Here is a 10,768-nt window from a genome sequence, read left to right on the forward strand (position 1 = left end):
ATGTGGTGCACTGGTGAGTTTTAAGGACCAACATCCTAAATGAAGAAGTCAAATACGACCAAAAACATTAGATAAGAGTGTTAAGACCAATAGCTCAGAGTGATAGAAGCTGGGTTAGAAGACTGGAGGTTGTGGGTTCGATCCTTATGTGGTGCACTTGTGAGTTTTAAGGACCAACATCCTAAATGAAGAAGTCAAATACGACCAAAAACATTAAATAAGAGTGTTAAGACCAATAGCTCAGAGTGATAGAAGCTGGGTTAGAAGACTGGAGGTTGTGGGTTCGATCCTTATGTGGTGCACTGGTGAGTTTTAAGGACCAACATCCTAAATGAAGAAGTCAAATACGACCAAAAACATTAGATAAGAGTGTTAAGACCAATAGCTCAGAGTGATAGAAGCTGGGTTAGAAGACTGGAGGTTGTGAGTTCGATCCTTATGTGGTGAGTTTTGAGGTCTAACTTCCACAATGACGAAGACAAAGTTACCAGGAGAACAGTCCAAGTGTGCTTGGCATTGGTGGGTTGGTGGCGGAACATTCGGTTTGGATGGTTGTGTGGTTACACAAGAACTAGAGTTCGAATCCCCGGGGTAGTGGGGTTGCGTAAGTGTCAGGTACCGAAGGGAGTATGAGACGTGCGTCTCCTCCTGGGCTTTCGGAGACATAGAACGGAGAGGTTATGAAACACAAAAATGCGTCTTTTTTTTTTTTTTTTTTTTTTTTTTCGTGTTTATTTAGTGAAAAACCCCCTGAAAAACCCCTGCATGACCCCCTCCGACCCTTCTGGGTACACCGTCTGCATTCAGCAGAAGAAGACGTGGATGAAGTCAGCGAAGAAACTCCGTCATCCTCAGTCGTGGTCAGAAGACTGCACTCATCTGGGGAGAAAAGAAGAGAAGGAAGACATGAGATTTGCATGACATTCACAAACATCAGAGCCTAAAACAACTATGATAACAGTCATAGAGTAACTTCTACAAATACTACTATGATTACAGTTACAGAATAACTTCTACAAATACTACTACAACAACAACTATGATTACAGTTACAGAATAACTTCTACAAATACTCACACAGGAAACGTGTACTATACTCTGACTTTAATGACTGTTTAGATACTATACTATGACTTTTTAATGATTGTTTTTACATACTATATTATAACTATATTTTTTGACATAATATACTGTGACTTTTTAACTACTTTTACGTCTTTTTTGACATACTATATTATGGCTATTTTTTTTTTACATAATATTTATTACTTTACATGTTTTTTTTGCGACATACTATACTTTTTTTTAATAATTTTTTTTGACATACTATACCATAACTTTTAGTTTTTTTCACTTTTGTTTTTACATACTATACTATTAATTTCTTTTTTGACATAGTATACCATGGCTTTTATTCAACATACTATACTATGACTTTTTAATGATTGTTTTTACATACTATATTATGACTATTTTTAATTACATACTATTCTTTTACTTTTTTTGCGACATACTATACTATGTTTTTTTTATAATTATTTTTGACATACTGTTGTAGGACTATTTTTTTTAAATACTATTCTATGACTTTTTTATGAATTATTTCAACATACTATACTATGACTGTTTTTCATTTTTAAGACATATTATACTATTCCTTTTTTTGACATACTATACCATGACTTTTTTTTTTACATACTGTAGTAGGACTATTGTTTTTAAATACTATACTATGACTTTTTTATGAATTATTTCAACATACTATTACTATTTTTTTACATACTGTACTATGATTATTTTTTGACATACTATACTATGGTTTCTTTTGACATACTATACTTTGACTTTCTTATGAATTTTTTTGACATACTATATGACTATATTTTTTGACATTCTATACTATGACTTTTTAATGATCTCTTTACATACTATATTATGACTATTTTTTTGACATACTATACTATGACTTTTTTGGCATACTGTACTATGACTTTTATTCGACAAACTATACTATGAATTTTTAATGACTGTTTTTACATACTATATTATGGCTATTTTTTTTGACATACTATACTATTACTTTTAATGTTTCTTCTGTGACATACTATACTATGTTTTTTTTATAATTTTTTTGACATAATATACCTTGACTTTTTTTTGACATACTGTAGTAGGACTATTTTTTTTATTAATACTATGACTTTATAATTATTTCAAAATACTATACTATGACTTTTTTTTGACATACTGTACTATGATTATTTTTTTGACATAATATACTACGACTTTTTAATGATTTCTTTACATACTATATTATGACTATTTTTTGACAGACTACACTATGACTTTTTTTAATGAATTATTTCAACATACTATGGCTTTTTTTCGACATACTATACTATGACTTTTTTACATACTATATTATGGCTATTTGTTTTTACTTACTATTCTTTTATTTTTTTTGCAACATGCTATTCTATGTTTTTTTCATAATTTGTTTTGACAGCATGTCTTTTTTTTTTACATGCTATACTATGACTTTTTAATGATTGTTTTTACATACTATATTATGACTATTTTTAATTACATACTATTCTTTTACTTTTTTTGCGACATACCATACTATATTTTTTTTATAATTATTTTTGACATACTGTTGTAGGACTATTTTTTTAAATACATTCTATGACTTTTTTATGAATTATTTCAACATACTATACTATGACTGCTTTTCATTTTTAAGACATATTATACTATTCCTTTTTTTGACATACTATACTATGACTTTTTTTCGACACACTACACTATGACTTTTTATTTGACATACTATACTATTAATTTTTTTTCAACATACTATACTATGACTTTTTATGATGTGTTTTTACATTCTATATGACTATATATTTTGGCAAACTATACTATGACTTTTTAATGATTTTTTTGACATACTATATGACTATTTTTTTTACATACTATTCTATTACTTTTTATGTTTTTTTTGCGACATACTATACATTGTTTTTTTATATATTGTTTTTACATACTATACCATGACTTTTTTTTTTACATACTGTAGTAGGACTATTTTTTTTAAATACTATACTATGACTTTTTTATGAATTATTTCAACATACTATTACTATTTTTTTACATACTGTACTATGATTATTTTTTGACATACTATACTATGGTTTCTTTTGACATACTATACTTTGACTTTTTAATGATCTCTTTACATACTATATTATGACTATTTTTTTGACATACTATACTATGACTTTTTTGGCATACTGTACTATGACTTTTATTCGACAAACTATACTATGAATTTTTAATGACTGTTTTTACATACTATATTATGGCTATTTTTTTTGACATACTATACTATTACTTTTAATGTTTCTTCTGTGACATACTATACTATGTTTTTTTTATAATTTTTTTGACATAATATACCTTGACTTTTTTTTGACATACTGTAGTAGGACTATTTTTTTTATTAATACTATGACTTTATAATTATTTCAAAATACTATACTATGACTTTTTTTTGACATACTGTACTATGATTATTTTTTTTTACATAATATACTACGACTTTTTAATGATTTCTTTACATACTATATTATGACTATTTTTTGACAGACTACACTATGACTTTTTTTAATGAATTATTTCAACATACTATGGCTTTTTTTCGACATACTATACTATGACTTTTTTTACATACTATATTATGGCTATTTGTTTTTACTTACTATTCTTTTACTTTTTTTTGCGACATGCTATTCTATGTTTTTTTCATAATTTGTTTTGACAGCGTGTCTTTTTTTTTACATGCTATACTATGACTTTTTAATGATTGTTTTTACATACTATATTATGACTATTTTTAATTACATACTATTCTTTTACTTTTTTTGCGACATACTATACTATGTTTTTTTTATAATTATTTTTGACATACTGTTGTAGGACTATTTTTTTAAATACTATTCTATGACTTTTTATGATTTTTTTGACATACTATACTATGACTGTTTTATGAATTATTTCAACATACTATACTATGACTGTTTTTCATTTTTAAGACATATTATACTATTCCTGTTTTTGACATACTATTCTATGACTTTTTTTCGACACTACACTATGACTTTTTATTTGACATACTATACTATTAATTTTTTTTTTGACATAGTATACCATGGCTTTTATTCAACATACTATACTATGACTTTTTTACATACTATATTATGGCTATTTGTTTTTACTTACTATTCTTTTATTTTTTTTTGCGACATGCTATTCTATGTTTTTTTCATAATTTGTTTTGACAGCATGTCTTTTTTTTTTACATGCTATACTATGACTTTTTAATGATTGTTTTTACATACTATATTATGACTATTTTTAATTGCATACTATTCTTTTACTTTTTTTGCGACATACTATACTATGTTTTTTTTATAATTATTTTTGACATACTGTTGTAGGACTATTTTTTTAAATACTATTCTATGACTTTTTTATGAATTATTTCAACATACTATACTATGACTGTTTTTCATTTTTAAGACATATTATACTATTCCTTTTTTTGACATACTATACTATGAATTTTTTTCGACACACTACACTATGACTTTTTATTTGACATACTATACTATTAATTTTTTTTCAACATACTATACTATGACTTTTTATGATGTGTTTTTACATTCTATAAGACTATATATTTTTGCAAACTATACTATGACTTTTTAATGATTTTTTTGACATACTATATGACTATTTTTACATACTATTCTATTACTTTTTATGTTTTTTTTGCGACATACTATACATTGTTTTTTTATATATTGTTTTTACATACTATACCATGACTTTTTTTTTTACATACTGTAGTAGGACTATTTTTTTTAAATACTATACTATGACTTTTTTATGAATTATTTCAACATACTATTACTATTTTTTTACATACTGTACTATGATTATTTTTTGACATACTATACTATGGTTTCTTTTGACATACTATACTTTGACTTTCTTATGAATTTTTTTGACATACTATATGACTATATTTTTTGACATTCTATACTATGACTTTTTAATGATCTCTTTACATACTATATTATGACTATTTTTTTGACATACTATACTATGACTTTTTTGGCATACTGTACTATGACTTTTATTCGACAAACTATACTATGAATTTTTAATGACTGTTTTTACATACTATATTATGGCTATTTTTTTTGACATACTATACTATTACTTTTAATGTTTCTTCTGTGACATACTATACTATGTTTTTTTAATAATTTTTTTGACATAATATACCTTGACTTTTTTTTGACATACTAGGACTATTTTTTTATTAATACTATGACTTTATAATTATTTCAAAATACTATACTATGACTTTTTTTTGATATACTGTACTATGATTATTTTTTTGACATAATATACTACGACTGTTTAATGATTTCTTTACATACTATATTATGGCTTTTTTTCGACATACTATACTATGACTTTTAATGATTTTTTTTTAGATACTATACTATAATTTTTTTCAACTTTGTTTCGACATACTATATACTATGACTTTTCTATGATTTTTTTGACATACTATACTAGGGCCTTTTATGACTTATTAAGTCATACTATACTATGAATTTTTATGATTTTGTTGACATACTATACCAGGACTTTTTATGACTTTTTTCAACATATTATACTATAGCTTTTTTATATGACATTTTTTATGACACACAATACTATGACCTTTTTCATTAAATTATTTATGGCATACTATAGAATGGCAAGCCAACATTTAGTCTGTTTTAATTATTACTTCTATTATTACAACAACAGAGACAAGATTGAGGCTAGGATGCTAAGTTAGAAATCAAATTAATTAATTACTTACCAAATGTTTGTTCCTTGTGCTCCAGTCCCCGTCTCCTCCCGGCCCTTCAAGTCTCTTTGTTCATTCAGCAGTCTGGACAGAAAACAGAGACATGTAAACCAACATTTACAAACATATAAAGTGTCTCCTGCTCCAATAACAGATCCTGGTTCACCACTTTTTAAATAGACCCTTTGCATCAGTTTTCATGGCAGATAGATCAAAACCTCATACAGCCCAAAACACAGGAAGGTATACATTGATAATCTGATCATGTAATCACAATGTTCCTGGTGTGATGGTGACATTGAGTTAAAACTGAATTACATTTAATTCAAGCCCCTTTAAGTCACAAAATGACTCACAATGACTAAATTGAGACCTTCACTGTCTGTCAGGCCATTAATTTGTTAACAAAGGTAATGAATACTAAAATAAAATGTAAATAAACATGCACATACTACGTAATTCCCCTGTTTCCAATCTACACCATCTACTATCAATAAAAAAAAGGTTAAAATGTCGGATAAATATGTTTTGAAAACAAATTTTAAAAATCTGAAACAATAATCAGAGTATAGAATATTTGGCTTCACCGATGTTTCCTTACCATGTGAGTTCGTCTAGAATCGACCTTGTCTCGGAGGCGGCTGAGCAGCTTCTGATGAGCCCATCTGTGGTTCTCCAGCAGCTCCTCCAGCGTTTCCTGGAGGACGGAGACACATAAAAAACACATTACAGACACACAATCATTCAAATATAAAAATCATTTGACTGTAATTTCCAGCTGTGTACAGACAGTAGTGTTTTTCAGGTCCACCTCTCATCACTTTGACGTCCTCGTCTCCATCCAGTCTGCTGCTCGTCCCCCAACACCTCGTTTCTTTATTCTGTGAACCAACAAAGAAGACAAATAAGCTCCTTAAATAGGCTGTAATGTCAGCTTCAGGTACTCTGAAGTTCTGGACATCAGAGATAATGATATCACACTGAATGATGTCTGAAAGTCCATGGGTATTACAGACCATGTCCTTTCATTTCATGCATTTTCAAGAAGTTCATAACAGAGGCCACTAAATTTAAAATATTTTGTATGCTTTCAAGATTCAATTGCTGTAAAGACATGTTACAGAAATGACATTTTTGCTAATATTGCAGATAAATGGCAGCTAGCAAGGTCAGCTTTGACTCTTAGCATCTAATATACATGAATTCAACAGTAACATTAAGTTATTTTTTAAATGTAGTTCAAAATACATAATCACTAAGCTGCATGGTAATGACACACAATAAATACTTGTGAAGAAAAGATGATCTTAAACTTGTTTTTCATGATCTTGAGGGTCACCTATGTGGGCGGCCCAACCTGTCATCCACTTACTAACTTCTGTTTCCATGGAAACTAGATAAGTTTGGCTTTCAATAGAACTTATACTATGGTATTTGTTCAGTGTCGCGGTAAGGACTTAGAAGTGTGGGACAGACACATTTAGATGAAAAAAATATAAATTACATAAATAATTTTAACATGGTGTAAAGTAAAAATAATTACATTTAATATAATGTCTATATTATAATTGAATTAGCTCATTTTACATATCTCATCATCAGGGTCTAAAATTAAGTTTCTTCCTCTGGTGCCACTGTGGCAGGTCAATGAACATTTCTACTAGCCACACAATTGTTTTGTCTGCCACTTCTGAAATCTATGTAGAACACTTTAGAATCGTAAACACTAGGAATGAGTATTGGCAAGAATCTGGCGATACGATACGTATCATGATACAGAGGTTACGATGCAATATATTGCGATACTGTAAGCAAGACAATATATTGCGATTTTTTTTTTAATTCTAATTTTAGGAAAACTGTCATAGTATAAAAAAAACACACCGCCATATGCATAAAATCTGAGCAAAAAAAGGGTTTACTTTTTTATGCAATCACAATTGTAGGAACTACATTTGCATTTATCACAGACGGCGCATATCTTTGCAAATAAAATAAAGTATTGACGGAGTTAATCTTTGCATATAAACTATTAATTAGAATTCAATACAGAGTTTTTAAGAATTGATAGATACAGTATCACAAAACATAATATTGCAATAATCAATATTTTCGTCCACCCTAGTAAACACTGAGTCAGTGGTAACAGACAGTAGAAATATGGATCATGTAACCTTAATCCCTTAATATTTTTAATTTAGGAATTGCTTTTTAAAAATAATATTTCTTAATATAAGGAATCTGCCATCATGGCAGGTGACCTGAAATTTTTACCTGCCACAGCCAACATTTACCCTGTTATTTGGCAGGTGGCAGGTGCTAATTTCATTCCCTGTTCATCATAGAGACCATAGTTGTGGGACATGAACAGAAGTGGTGTTTAGACCCATAAAATGCTTCATGTTATTAAATCACATTATTTAGTTTAGTTTTTTCAACATAAAATACAATGCCTTATTATTTTCGACATAATATACTATGACTTTTTTATGATTTTTTCAACATAGTATATTATGACTTTTTAATTATTTTTTTCGACATAATATACTATGACTTTTTATGATTTTGTTGACATACTATACTATAATTTTTTTTTGATTTTTCGACATACTATACTATGACTTTTTATGATTTTGTTGACATACTATTCTATGACTTTTTAATTATTTTTTTCAACATACTATACTATGATTTTTTATGATTTTGTTGACATACTATTCTATGACTTTTTATGATTTTGTTGACATACTATACTATGACTTTTTATGATTTTTTTTCAACATACTATACTATGACTTTTTATGATTTTGTTGACATACTATACTATGACTTTTTATGATTTTGTTGACATACTATACTATGACTTTTTATGATTTTGTTGACATACTATTCTATGACTTTTTATGATTTTGTTGACATATTATTCTATGACTTTTTAATTATTTTTTTCAACATACTATACTATGACTTTTTATGATTTTATTGACATACTATACTATGACTTTTTATGATTTTGTTGACATACTATACTATGACTTTTTATGATTTTATTGACATACTATACTATGACTTTTTATGATTTTGTTGACATACTATACTATGACTTTTTATGATTTTATTGACATACTATACTATGACTTTTTATGATTTTATTGACATACTATACTATGACTTTTTATGATTTTGTTGACATATTATTCTATGACTTTTTAATTATTTTTTTCAACATACTATACTATGACTTTCTATGATTTTGTTGACATACTATACTATGACTTTTTATGATTTTGTTGACATACTATACTATGACTTTTTATGATTTTGTTGACATACTATACTATGACTTTTTATGATTTTGTTGACATACTATTCTATGACTTTTTAATTATTTTTTTCAACATACTATACTATGACTTTTTATGATTTTGTTGATATACTATACTATGACTTTCTATGATTTTGTTGACATACTATACTATGACTTTTTATGATTTTGTTGACATACTATACTATGACTTTTTATGATTTTGTTGACATACTATACTATGACTTTTTATGATTTTGTTGACATACTATTCTATGACTTTTTAATTATTTTTTTCAACATACTATACTATGACTTTTTATGATTTTGTTGATATACTATACTATGACTTTCTATGATTTTGTTGACATACTATTCTATGACTTTTTAATTATTTTTTTCAACATACTATACTATAACTTTTTATGATTTTGTTGACATACTATACTATGACTTTTTATGATTTTGTTGACATACTATACTATGACTTTTTAATTATTTTTTTCAACATACTATACTATGACTTTTTATGATTTTGTTGACATACTATACTATGACTTTTTATGATTTTGTTGACATACTATACTATGACTTTTTAATTATTTTTTTCAACATACTATACTATGACTTTTTATGATTTTGTTGACATACTATTCTATGACTTTTTAATTATTTTTTTCAACATACTATACTATGACTTTTTATGATTTTGTTGACATACTATTCTATGACTTTTTATGATTTTGTTGACATACTATTCTATGACTTTTTAATTATTTTTTTCAACATACTATACTATGACTTTTTATGATTTTTTAGACATACTATACTATGACTTTTTATGATTTTTTAGACACTATACTATGACTTTTTATGATTTTTTAGACATACTATACTATAACCTTTTATGATTTTTTAGACATACTATACTATGACTTTTTATGATTTTGTTGACATACTATTCTATGACTTTTTAATTATTTTTTTCAACATACTATACTATGACTTTTTATGATTTTTTAGACATACTATACTATGACTTTTTATGATTTTTTAGACACTATACTATGACTTTTTATGATTTTTTAGACATACTATACTATAACCTTTTATGATTTTTTAGACATACTATACTATGACTTTTTATGATTTTGTTGACATACTATACTTCTACTAAAAATGTTTTTTATGTCAACACTATGTATATATTTAATCCATGTCATTACTGGGACTTAAACATGCCCATAGTAGCAGAAACAGCCTCCTGTCTATTGTTGTTGTCTTTAAGTCCTCATCATCAACCACGTGTGCAGAAGTCAGCATGAGTTATCTGTTAGCTAGCAACAGACGCGATTTGTGTTTGTTAACTGTATTTGTGTGGCCGTTCACCTTCTCACTGACCTCATAACACACAAGAACCTCCAGTTCTTTCTCCTCTTCCCTGTAGTCCTCCATACTTCCATAAAACGCGAAGTTTAAGCTCAAGTTGTTGTCAGCTGTCGCGACGAGAATTCGACTGCTCTAGCGAAGTCTCG

At 27.3% G+C, this 10,768-nt stretch overlaps 1 long non-coding RNA gene across 3 annotated transcripts; it reads right to left on the reverse strand.

Annotated features, from left to right (window-relative positions):
• Positions 1-321: 321 nt before the first annotated feature.
• On the reverse strand, positions 322-10,758 carry LOC119483472. 3 transcript variants are annotated; one of them, XR_005205688.1, is made up of 5 exons: positions 10,635-10,758; positions 6,741-6,810; positions 6,531-6,626; positions 5,942-6,013; positions 322-879 (listed from the first exon to the last, which is right to left on the reverse strand). It is a non-coding gene; the product is annotated as an uncharacterized LOC119483472 (long non-coding RNA). The 3 variants fall into 3 exon arrangements; XR_005205687.1 differs by lacking the exon at positions 10,635-10,758 and adding an exon at positions 7,209-7,302; XR_005205689.1 differs by lacking the exon at positions 10,635-10,758 and adding an exon at positions 7,218-7,298.
• Between the last annotated feature and the right edge of the window lie 10 nt (positions 10,759-10,768).

This window comes from Sebastes umbrosus, chromosome 24 (assembly GCF_015220745.1).
Source record: "Sebastes umbrosus isolate fSebUmb1 chromosome 24, fSebUmb1.pri, whole genome shotgun sequence".
Lineage (NCBI taxonomy): Eukaryota > Metazoa > Chordata > Actinopteri > Perciformes > Sebastidae > Sebastes > Sebastes umbrosus.